General features: G+C 38.3%; 1 protein-coding gene across 1 annotated transcript in view; it reads right to left on the bottom strand.

Moving 5' to 3' along the window:
- The window catches only part of LOC121871558, a 32,618-nt gene extending 20,819 nt beyond the window's left edge, over nucleotides 1-11,799 (bottom strand). Inside the window, exon 1 of the mRNA XM_042374003.1 lies at nucleotides 11,675-11,799. The gene's annotated coding sequence lies outside the window, so the exon portion shown is untranslated. The remainder of the gene's footprint in view (nucleotides 1-11,674) is intronic.
- Nucleotides 11,800-12,677: the final 878 nt, after the last annotated feature.

Below are 12,677 nucleotides of genomic sequence, written 5' to 3'. Positions count from 1 at the left end.
CAGGTCAGGGAATATTTTGAATGTAAATTTCATATATTTTGCACAAACGATAAAATATTTGCTTTGTGTAAACCAAATTATTACATTAGATCTAAAATTTGTATGTCTAATGCAAAATCCATAATGTTTATATTCAAAATGATCATCATATTGTAAGAATTCCAGCAATGTAAATTATATTCTGGCAGGGCAATTTGTATGAATTTTATGAGCTAAAAAAAAAAAAAAAAAAAACATTATACTTCACCGCGTACAGTGACCCCTCATTTAATGAATGCCTCGGTTAATGAAATTTCGGTTAACGAACTGCCTTCCATAAGGATCTTCAATTCGGTTAATGAACAAAAATTCGGTTAACGAATTTCTTACGAACCGACCTCAACATGTTTTCACTTGCACTGACCGGGCAACCAGCTTTAGTATCAGTCCGCCAATACATTAATCGGTTCTAGGGCTTAAATTCCTTACTATTTTAGTAAATATCAAGAAGTTTATACTATTCAATAATTTTAAAAGTTTAATATTTAATTTTTTAGTCATTTTAACAATTATTGAACATAATTGAAGGTAAAGTAACTAGTTTAATGCGCGGCATCCAGCCTCTTAACACAGCAAACAGGTGTTAGTCTCTCTCTGTTTTCAGTGGAGGTAACATCTTGCTTGAGACTCTCTTCAACTAAACGCTTTTTTTCTGTGTTTCCAAGCAAATTATTGGTCATTTTGAAATATATTTTACATATTGACAATATATAATGCAGTGCAGTGTTGATTTAAAGAAAGTAATCTTGAAATACACCAAGAGAACTAAAATTTTATGGGTGAAATGGTGCCATGGGGTGACTTCTCTTCTACCCCAATGACTTCTCTTCTTCCTTCTCCTCCACCCCCATTCTAATTCCCATCATCATCATCATCCAGGAGCCTTCTACATACACACCTCAAAGTAAGTGAACTTTTCTACCATTTTTGTTGAATTTAGGAAATTTTCGGTGAGCTGGAACCAATTACCAAAAACCCATTGAAACAATGGTTTCAAGTACTAACGACCTCTGGAATGGATTGAGTTAGTTAAACGGCGGTCACTGTATAGGGTCTATGTCACAACCTTTACTTGGCCAGTCTAAGACTTGCAAAATTTTTTTTTCTTTCAAACCACCACGCTATAGGTCTTGAGGATATAGGACACCTATCGTGCATGAAAATTATGTTTTCGGAACGGGATATGTACCACTCTAGGGAAGCATAACTCTTTGAGTATTTCTAACACTGTTCAGCTGTGAATCTTCTTCATGTCAGTCAGCCTCAAACTCTGTGCAAATATATCTATCCCCAAACATTGCAAGTCACATGGCTACTCCTTGCTTCCTCATAAATATGCTGTCAGGATATTGGGTTTGTTTCTCTTCCAGCAATGCAACCTTCCATAAGAGGAAGATGAGAAAGTATTTTCGCAGTGAATATTACTCTTCCCTAGATATCTAAGTCACTCAGCACACCGTCGAGCAAACTGCAACCTGCCTCTCGGATGTTTCATTTAACTTCCCTTGGTGGAGTGGAGTTCTATGGTGAATGCCTTCGTGAAGTTTTCGCCTGATTGTTGGAAATATTATTGAGATCTCTCATTGAAATGAGCGAAATCGATGGCTAACTTGCAGTGGTTCTTGCTGGCCTCCTCCTTGTGGTGGTCCTTAAACTTCCCTCCTCTTCCCATCGCTTAATCCAATAATACATAGTTGACCGAGAAACCCCCTTCTCGGCAATTCAGTAGGTGAAAACCCAGCCTCCTTACCAATTATTCTTCCACGTTCAGTGATTTTCTGGTGGTATTCCATGTTACAGGAGCCTTCACTGAGGGGTGGGAAGGGTAGTCAGCACTGACAACACCTCTGTCTCACCTTTCCGCCATTAACGTCAGCATTATATTTATATTTTATTAGGCATTTATAAAAGTAATGAATGAATGAATGAATAAATAAATAAGATACAAATTTATAGTACATCATGCACATTTTGGAAAAAATTTAATACATTTTTTTATAAAGATACCAGACTAAAGGTGACGTAATCTACACAAGTGAGAAACAAGGTTTTTTTATGTGGCGGAGCCAAATAGTCACCTGACAAAAGAAATACCATTTGGTGTTTACAATATTCAGAGTCTTGGAATGACAATAATATTGCTAGATAAAGGCTTGTAAAAGTATTAGGCATATGTTACCAAACTAATTCACACCATCAGAAGGATGGTTTGTAAGATAAATTACCATCACCTTCAATTGAACAACATCATTATTAAACACATACACAGGCTGACACAGACACACGCACACACGCACACACACGCATGCACACACACGCATGCACACACACGCGCGCGCACACACACAGCTGCACACACACACACACACACACACACACACGTACTACAGGTAGTAGTGAACCGATGATTCTGTTTAATCCCACAGCGAATTAAACCATCACTTTGTGTTGCATGAAATCAGCGACTTTAGAAAAGCGTGTTAGCATCGGTTACATACAACTGGATTAATTACCTGAATGGGATTAAACGTTTGAAGATAATATCAGTATAAATTAATAATAAACAGGCAACCCATAAACAGCCTACACACAGCTGTGCCTGATGCATGATGTTCTTAACATACTTACGATTTTTACTTATTTTAATTGTCTATACATAAATTCATATAGGTTGCCCATTTCATCCATTTTAAAATCAAATTAACAGTACATACCAACAGAAAGGTATGATATAATACAAAGCAACAAAGCCCAAGCATTAATTAAGCAACGGGGAACTGAGTAACCAATCACCGATCAGTTTTACATTCATTCAGAATTTTTACTAAGTAGAATACAGTATTACCCCGCTTTACACGGTTTCACTTTCAGCGATTTCTCATTTACACGGTACCTTGCCAGAACCGGACTTTCACTTTCATGTGCATTTACTCATATACAGTGACCCCTCTGTTAACGAACTCAATCATTTCCAGAAGGTCGTTTGTTACCTAAAAGTCGTTAACCGAAACCATTGTTTCAATGGGTTTTGGGTAGTGGTTCCAGCTCACCGAAAATTTCCTAAATTCAACAAAAATGGTAGAAAAGTTCACTTACTTTGAGGTGTGTATGTAGAAGGCTCTCGATGATGATGAGGCATTTGAAGTGGGAGGTGGAGGAGGAGAAGGAGAAGAGAAGGAAGTGGAGGTGGAGGAGAAGCATTTTACTGCTCTGGAAGGTGAGTCACCTTCCATGAAAATGTCAGGAACCTCTGGACTGACAGATTCTCCACATGAACATCCTTTCTCCTTCTGAAGTGGAAGGCTGAGTGGATAGCATCTTGTTCTCTGCCTTTACTGAAGAAAGTGTCAATTGTGTCTGGGGGCACCTGGGTCCCCACCATTAACTTATGTTTAAAGAAGGAGACCACTGTCTCAACATGACACAAAGTTAGTTCAGTTTTTCCACTTCTGGTGTTAGCCAGTTCCCTGAACTTCTCCCAGTAGTAAATCACATCTTTCAACTGTTTAGCTGACATATGGTCATCACTTTCAATTTCTCCCCACCACTGTCAGCCTCTCTACCTGTAACATCTCATCCAGTTGCTTCAAGTCATCAGAGTAAGTTCCTCCTCATGACATCAAGCAAGCCTTCCGACATCCTCCTTCTCCACTTCAAGGCCCAATGACCGACCACGACACAATCTCCTTGTCCAACTCTGTTTCTTCTCAAATCCCTCAAATCATGGGACTACTGATGGCCACAGTGCTTCCATGAAGAATTGAGGACCCAATGGAGTATTTCGCCATGATGACACAAATCAAATTTTTACAGCCTCCAGGATGTTGGAATTGTGTCTTCCAGAACTGTTTCCAGTGTTAGTTCAGGATCATTGAAGTTGCCTGACGTGACACCTCCTAAACATTTTCTTCATGCAACTTCTTGAAGTTGCTGATCACATTCTGGTCCATTGGTTGCAAGGATTGATGTAGTGTTTGGAGGCAAAAACAACACTTTCACAAAGTCAAATTGATAATTCCAAATTGCTGGCAAGGTCGGGTCATGACCAGGGAGGCTATCCAAGAGGGAAGAACCTTTAAAGGAGTTTATTGGTGGTTAGGTGTAGCTCTCTGGACAGAAAAGGGGCAACACATCAACAGCCCATTCATTAAAGAGCTGTCTTTTGTCAAATTCATGCCTCATTTGCCAATTCCAATAAACCCAAGTTTTGTTCTACTAATTTCTTGTTGCTTGAACACCCTGGGGTTTCTAGAGTGGTAGATTTGTACAGGCTTCAGTCGGAATCCCCTGAAGCATTGGCACCAAGCACAGAGTGAGACGGTCTTTCATGGTTTATGCTCAGGGGGTAAAGAGGGGGCTTCTTCTTTGGTGATGAATGTTCTTGGGCATCTTTTTTCCAGAACAGCCCAGTTTCGTCCACATTGAACACTGCTGTGGAAGATAATTTTCTTTCCATCAGTTTTTTAAATTCATCTAAAAACTTTGCTGCCTTCCTTTATCAGCACTAGCAGCTTCACCATGCCTAACAACACTGAAAATTTCTAATTCTTTTTTCTGAATTTTTTCGAACCAGCCTTGCTGGCCCGGAAATCTTCAAATTCTGTGCCTGAAGAACCAGGTTGATCTGTCTTTAAATGTCTGTGAATCTCCTGGCTCTCTTCAAGAAATGAATTCAGTAGAAATCGAATCAATTTTCATCTGTTTTTCCAAAATCCAGATGAGAAGTAATCCCTCAGTTAGGGACCACTTTTAAACACTCTGGTAGATTTATCTCTCTCTACTTTCACTTCTTTAAATTTGGTTCTTCTGTGCAAGAATTTTCAACACAGTTGATGCCTACATGCCATATTCTTTGCATAGTTTATTTGTTCTAATGCCTTGTTCATGTTTTTTATAATTTCCTACTTGGTTTGGAATGAAATAGCTTTTCTTGGATCTTCTTAGCCCCATGCTGGATTCAAACAATGTCAACACGTGATCTTTTAGTTATAAACTGTTAAATAAAGAATATTTTTTAAAATAACACTGTACCAAGCAGCTATATTGTCAATATGTAAATAAATTTCCAAAAATGACCAATAATTTGCTTTGGAACACAGAAAAAAAGGGCGAAGAAGAGAGTTTCAAGCAAGATGTTACCTCCAGTGAAACAGAGAGAGACTAACACCTGTTTGTTGTGTTAAGAGGCTGATGTCAATAAACTAGAAGTCACTTTACCTTCAATTATGTTCAATAATTGTTAAAATGACTAAAAAATTTAATATTAAACTTTTAAAATTATTAATAGTATAAACTTCTTGATATTTACTAAAATAGTATGTCCACGATTAATGTATTGGCAGACTACTAGCTGGTTGACCTGCCAGTGCGTTGTAAAACATGTTGAGGTCGTAGCCTGTAATAGCCCGCTCTCACTTAATTTTGTTCAACCGAATTTAAGAATCTTATGGGAGTGGAGGCAGTTCATTAACCGAAATTTTGTTAACCGAGGCGTTCGTTAACTGAGGGACCACTGTAATAATAATAATTATTATTCATAGTAAAATTTTAATAAAAATACACAAAAATAAAATAAGAATGATAAAAATAATAACAATAATACTGAAATAATAAAATAATAATAATAATAAAGAAATACAAGAATGAAAAAAAGATCAAAAGTGAGAAACACGACCTAGACCTATGAATTATTATTATAATTATTATAATTATTATTATTATTATATTTTAGCCCCAATGTGGGTCAGTGACCTGTGCCCGGGTGGGCTGATCCCTGTACTATATGTATATGTATATATATATCTTGATAAAATCACACGGAAAATGGAAACAACGGAGTACCTTAGCTTTCGTCTTTATTCAAGACATCTTCAGAGGCAACTGGATTACATGGACAGAGAGAGGCTTAAATATACAGGGTGACCTAAAAACATGAGGTCAGGTCATAATGATGACATCCACTAATCCCACACCAACACACTATGAGAGGAGCTTAAGAGAAGGGTGATGACGGACTAGACAGGTCAGGTCAGAAAAAGGGACCCACAAAATAACTATCATACATCAAAATCAAAGGTTTTCAAAGCATTTTTAACCTTGGGCCACTGACAAAAATTTATGTAACATATTATCAGTTTTGAACTGACCATCACTAAGGTTTATTGATTTTAATTCCTTAATCAAACTAGCTTCAACAAGTCTTTCTGTGACACAAGATGATTTGAATACTTCTGCTTTTTCCAGCAATGGGGTGATTATTATTCTAACATGAACGAACAAGGCACTGCTTTCAGATGCAGTTCTGATATTATACTTATGTTGTTTTGATTCGCAGTGTTTTTCCTGTCTGACCTACATAATTACAATTACATTTGCTACATGGAATACATAAACACTTCCATTTACATTCAACTTGGGCTATTCTTTCATTCCTCTCAAACCAGACAAGTTCCTACACTTAAGAATATTTGACTCTGCCCTATCGTGATGAATTTGTCCCGTTAGTTCGTCCTCAAGCTCTAAATATTAATGTTGTTTTCAGTATGACTCAACCATTACCAATATGTTAATAAGAATAGCCCAAGTTTGAATGTAAATGGAAGTGTTTATTGTATTCCATAAGCAAATGTGGAGAGGCTAATGAGATTCAAAAGGACTTTGCAGACTGTTTGAAAGTAGAAGGGCGGAAGAAATGTATGAGGTCCAAGAGGAGTACTTGAAGGGACTAAAGCGCCATTGTCCTAGGTAAGCAATACTTTTAATAGAAATGGCTGATACTTTCCGGACAGACCTCGACATACCCAGGACCAAACCCAGTGCCTCTAGGAATACGGAGGATCCTACACATGAACCATCATGGCAGTCGACAGTTAAGAAGAAACCCAGAAATTCAAGGCGTTGGTTTGGGTCAATGAGCCAGAAACCAAGAACGATAGAATGTGAAGGGCTGAAAGGAGTTCAGAGGTTGCTGTAAGTGAGGTGAAGTCAAACCCAAAGGCGTATATATGCAAAGTTCGAAATTAAAAAGGCGAGTAGGAGTATCACACGCAGGCTTGAGGAAGGTAGTTACGCAGATTCTGACCAGGATACAGCTGAGGCATTGAACAGCTTCTTTTCCTCGGTGTTCACAAGAGAGGATGCGATTAACCTTCCTGCGTTTAACCCTTTAGGTGCGTAATTAAATTTCGCGCCGGTTCCTGAAAAGTGTCAATTATCCTGCCAAAAATGAATTTCATATAATCACATTTTCTATATGTTTTTCTTAGAGAACTTTTAGTATATTTTCCAAATCTGGAACAAAAATTCACATATGTGTGCAAATTTTAAAGAAAAAATGACATTTATACCCAAAAATGCAGGAAATTGGTATCCATCAATGTCTGGTATATGGCAAATATATTTAATCAATTTGGTTACTAAACAGCAAATTTAGATATGTATTACATATTCAGATAATATCAAACAAAATAGTACAAAAATAAGCTATATTGCATTCAGGAAATACTCCTATACCTCAATACATAATATGTCCGCATGTCATCTCATTTGGGGAAGTTTTTTCAAGGCCGTGGGATATCCCCGCTTGTCGCATTTAATTAATATAATATTTTGGGCGGGTTTACCCGCATGCCGCATCCAAAGGGTTAAGGACAGACGGTTCGACACAGGACTGACCCACATTGAGTTCACAGAAGACGGTATTAGAAATAAACTGTCCTGGCTAAAGGTCCATAAGAGTCCCGGCCCTGACATGGTGCATCCTAGAGTGCTAAAAGAGTTGAGCAACGAGCTTGCCGAGCCCCTGAAGATCCTGTTTTGTAAATGCCTAGATGAACAAAAGGTCCCCAGTGAATGGAAAGTGGCTTATGTGAGTCTATCTTCAAGAAGGGCGATCGTCACTTCACGAACAACTATAGACCGGTAAGCCTGACCAGCTTAATATGTTAAGTACTTGAGAGTATTATCAGAGATGCCGCAATGGAACATCTACTACGAAACAACCTTGTAAAGGATTGCCAACACTGTTTTATGACGGGGCGCTCCTGCTTAACACAATTGCTCAAGGTATTGGATATTTGGGCCCATATTCTGGAATGGGGTGGTAATATCGACAATATTTACCTAGATTTTGCCAAGGCTTTTGACAGTGTACCCCATGAAAGGATGAAAATTAAACTGGAAGGGTACGAAATTCGAGGAAATTTCCTAGCGTGGATAGAAGACTTTCTACATGACTGCAAGCAGTGTGTGGTGATTAATGGCAAGAAATCATCATCCGTACCTGTCACAAGCGGGGTACCACAGGACAGTGTATTGGGCCCACTGTTGTTTGTTTGTTTCATAAATGACATGCCTGACGTTGTACACTCCTCCATACAAATGTTTGCCGATGACGCCAAATTATTTCGGGAAATCAAGAACCAAGCGGACTGTGAAGAGCTGCACAAGGACCTCTGTGGGCTCCAAGAATGGTCGAAGAAATGGCTGCTGAGATTCAATGTCACGAAGTGTAAGAGGATGCACCTGGGGTGTACCAACGGTAAGGAGGCGTATCTTATGTCTCAACGGGATGAAGAAACTGCACTATTTGAGACTGAATGTGAGAAGGACCTAGGTGTGTATGTTGACAATGAGCTTAAGTTCTCGGACCATTGCGAGAAGAAGGTAAATCAGGCAAATAAATTATTGGGTCTTATAAGAAGGTTGTTCAGATATCTAGACGGTCCGTCCCTCGTAACAATCTGCAAGAGTGAAGTGCTTCCCCATCTGGAGTACTGTCACCTCATCTGGTCCCCGAGATATGCTAGGGAATGTCAGTTGGTTGAAAATGTTCAAAGGAGGGCCACCAGACTGGTGCCTGTCCTTCGGCACCTCAGCTACCCTGAGAGATTTGAGCACCTGAACTTGCCTAGCTACAGACGGGCAAGGGGTGACCTAATAGAGGTGTATAAGCATCTCAAGGGGCACTACTCAGTCGAGTGTCCTTACTTGGAGATGGCGGACACTCGCCCCACAAGGGATCACAGCTCAAGATTGAAGAAGCCCCAAGTCCAGAAAACTGTGAGGGCAAACTTTTTCGGAGTGAGGGTTGAAAACTCTTGGAACAATCTACCAGAAAGTGTTGTGACGGCACAGAGTGTGAGCTCTTTCAAGACAAGACTTGACCAACACTGGAGCGGGTTCAGGTACATTTAGGAGCCGGTGCATGCCCAGTACTTGCCAACAGTGTGTAACAGAGACGTGACCGATCGCCCAAGCAGCTAACGAGCCAATCTTTTGGTGAAGAGGATAAAAGAAAAGGAAAAGTAATCAGAGATGTGACCGATCGCCCAAGCGGCTAACGAGCCGATCAGTGGTGAAGAGGATAAAAGTAAGTAAAATTAAAGGCATAATTCAGACTATCTGTATTGTCAAGATCCTCTTCTATCTGTTAATTTAGGTAAGTTTTGGTTTGGTAAAGTTAGGTTTACACACTAGGGGATCCATAGGGGTGGAGCCCCCTGGATAGGTTAGGTTAGGTCAGGTCCTTGTTTTAGGGGTTAGGTTAAGTTAGACAGATAACAATTATTGGGCAAATATTGATGACTAGCCCGCTGATGCATTATTTGTTTTGGTGTTTATTTTCTTATTATATTTTCATCAGTGAGTTCTGATATGACAATCATTTCTTTGGAAAATGATTCGTTTGGTAGATAATTAGGAACCTAAGTACACACTACTCTGTCTTCTCGGTGGTATTGTAGCAGTGATGCTCCATCCCGGATGTAAACAGCCTATCACCAATCGACGCCAATGTATGGTTCTAAGCTGCACATGCTCTCATGTAAAAAAAAAAACGTAAAAATTAGGAAATTATTGACTACTGACCTGCTGCAAATTTTTCACACAAAACATTTTTAAAAATGCCACAGTTTCACTGTGTTTTATAGTGGACACTGTTGTAGCTTAGGCAAATGTGTAAAAAATTGGTTATGTGTATATTAAACCTCACCATTTCCTCTAATATGTCATGGAAGCGACACATCCACAACACTGCTAATGCTGCCTCCCAAAAGCTGGGAATGCTGTACAGATGCCATAGCTACTTCACTCCTGAGCAGTTGCTTAAAGTATAAAAGGGAATCATTCGTCCTAACTTGGAATATTGCTCTCATATCTGGGGTGGCTCTTCTTCTGTCCAACTGTTAGATAGGGTGGAATCAAAGGCATTTCGTCTTCCTAACTCGCCTCCTTTAGTTGACAATCTTTCTTCCCTTTCTCTTTGCACCAACAATAATTGGGGAAAATCTGGGTGGGGGAGTACATGAAAATGAGTAATGTAACCTACCCTGTAACCAAACCAAACCAAACCAAACCAAACCAAACCAAACCAAACCTAACCTAACCTAATCTAACCTAACCTAACCTAACCCAACCTAACCTTTGGGCCGAGCCATGTCCGAAGGTACAATACCTCAGTTAGAAGTCCAATCACATATTTACAAATTTTTGTTTTTATCTTCTTTACAACCCTCTTTGGCCAATTACAAAACCACTGATGCTTGTCCTTTCTAAATTTACAGTGAGGGCACTCGACAGACTTAGGGAAAACACCGTGATTACGTAGAAATTCTATAGCTTTATCGTTTTTTTCGTAAAGCTCAGCAATAAACTTAAAATAATCGTAGGAGCACGATTGACAGTCGACACCCAACCTCAACCACGGCCATTGTCACACTCATTGAATTTCCAAGCCGTAGATTTTCAAATCCTTACCCAGGCTGCTTTGAAAAATGAAAATGTGATTGGTAAAAAAAAATTCGTAGGCTGATATCGATACATCATTGGTCACGACTGGATGACGTCAGTCAATATTGTGCCTGCATGATCCACAACTAAATCAGTTTCACAGCGGTAACATCACCAGACAGGCGAAAACTGAAAAGTTCCTAAAATCAATTAAATTCAATTGTGTTGCTATTACCCATTTCCGCCATGTACAGGTCTTTATAGGGCTCAAAATGCTCAGAATAGGGAGATCTAAATGTTTAAGTAGTTTATAAATTTCGGGTGAGCTATGTCCTTAAGTAAAATAATACCAAGTTTTTATTTTTTATTTTTTTTAGGTTTTTACACTGTTTGACCTTCCACTTTTTTTCAGCATCTCAACTACTGTTCATTTCTGACGGCAATGAAAGTCATATTTGTATTTAACATGATGATTTACAGTATAAAAACCCATTTTCAAAAGTCAATTTGGTGGTGGCAAATACTAAATATTTACCCAAACAATTCTTGGCCCCCAAAATTCAGTTCCAAAGTCCTACAGACAAGTAAATTTGAAACTATGGATAGCCTTGTGCATCAAAAGAATACATACGCATGAACTTTAGCCTACTAAGTAGTTTGGTAAGAAAACTGCTGTAATTCATATTTTCTGAAACTGCATATAATCTGCACCACTCGCCCATTAAACAAAACACCTAAATTCCTTTGATCCACGTAAATCGCCACACCGACAAAAAATACACCCTTGATCCTGGGAATAACACCTGATTAACAACACACTCCCTGTTTTGTACACTTTCTTCATAACTACTACATGATATGTAGTTCATGTCATGATTATACAATAACTTAAAACTCTTCAACGCACCTGAATGAATGGACCTCAAGTCAGATGAGTAGTATCATCACCATATATATTAAGAAGTAATGAGACTCCAGCCACTTTTACTGAAGTCAACAGTATGACATAAAAGCGGTTGTATTAGTGAACAGTGTTCCCTTCCCACAGGTTCAGATGAAGAATTCCCTAGACTAAGGTTGAAAATAACCTAGATTGTATCAAAATTTCCCAAATCCATTTTCCATATATATATATATATATATATATATATATATATATATATATATATATATATATATATATATATATATATATATATATATATATATATATATATATATATATATATATGTTTAAAATGAACGTTTTATTGTGGTATTTTAATATTTTTGTGGTTTTATTGTTTTATCATTATTATTTAATATTTGGTAAATGTATTTGTGGCAGATACAAAATATAATTATTGTTTTGGTTTTTCTGACAAGAGAAAACACTCCACTAACATTTCGAGTATTTATCGGTACTTAATCTAAGGTATAGAATACATCAAAACATAAATGTATTCCAAATTAACTACTAATTAAAAAAAAAGTAATTTTGATTCCAACACCTTATTTAGAGTTTATGATATTTTATGAGTTATGACTTGAGTATATTGTAGTGGCTCCTCTCCCCTACAACTCCCAACTACTCCGGCCGCGCGCCTACCAGCCAATCAGCGTACAGCAGACAAGACAAAAAAGCTAGTGACAGGGGGGAAAGAGGTTCAGGGGAAGGATAAAGGGAGGATAGAAGTGAATTTTAGAAGGAGAGAACAGGTGCAGTGGCTACACACCGCTTGCGTGAGGGAGTATAAGTTGGATTGATTGATTGATACGTTTATTGAGATACAAAAATCATTTATACATCTCAAAGGGATGAAGTGACATAAGTCATCCCAACCCCAGTCCAGGAATGTCCCTCTCAGGACTCACATAAATCCCTAATATTTCATATAATCAGTTATAGTACATAGTTATATTCTAGATGC

Source organism: Homarus americanus, unplaced genomic scaffold (genome assembly GCF_018991925.1).
Source record: "Homarus americanus isolate GMGI-L3 unplaced genomic scaffold, GMGI_Hamer_2.0 scaffold45698, whole genome shotgun sequence".
Lineage (NCBI taxonomy): Eukaryota > Metazoa > Arthropoda > Malacostraca > Decapoda > Nephropidae > Homarus > Homarus americanus.
The sequence above is the reverse complement of the archived record's forward strand: the minus strand, read 5'-3'. Positions and strand labels throughout refer to the sequence as shown.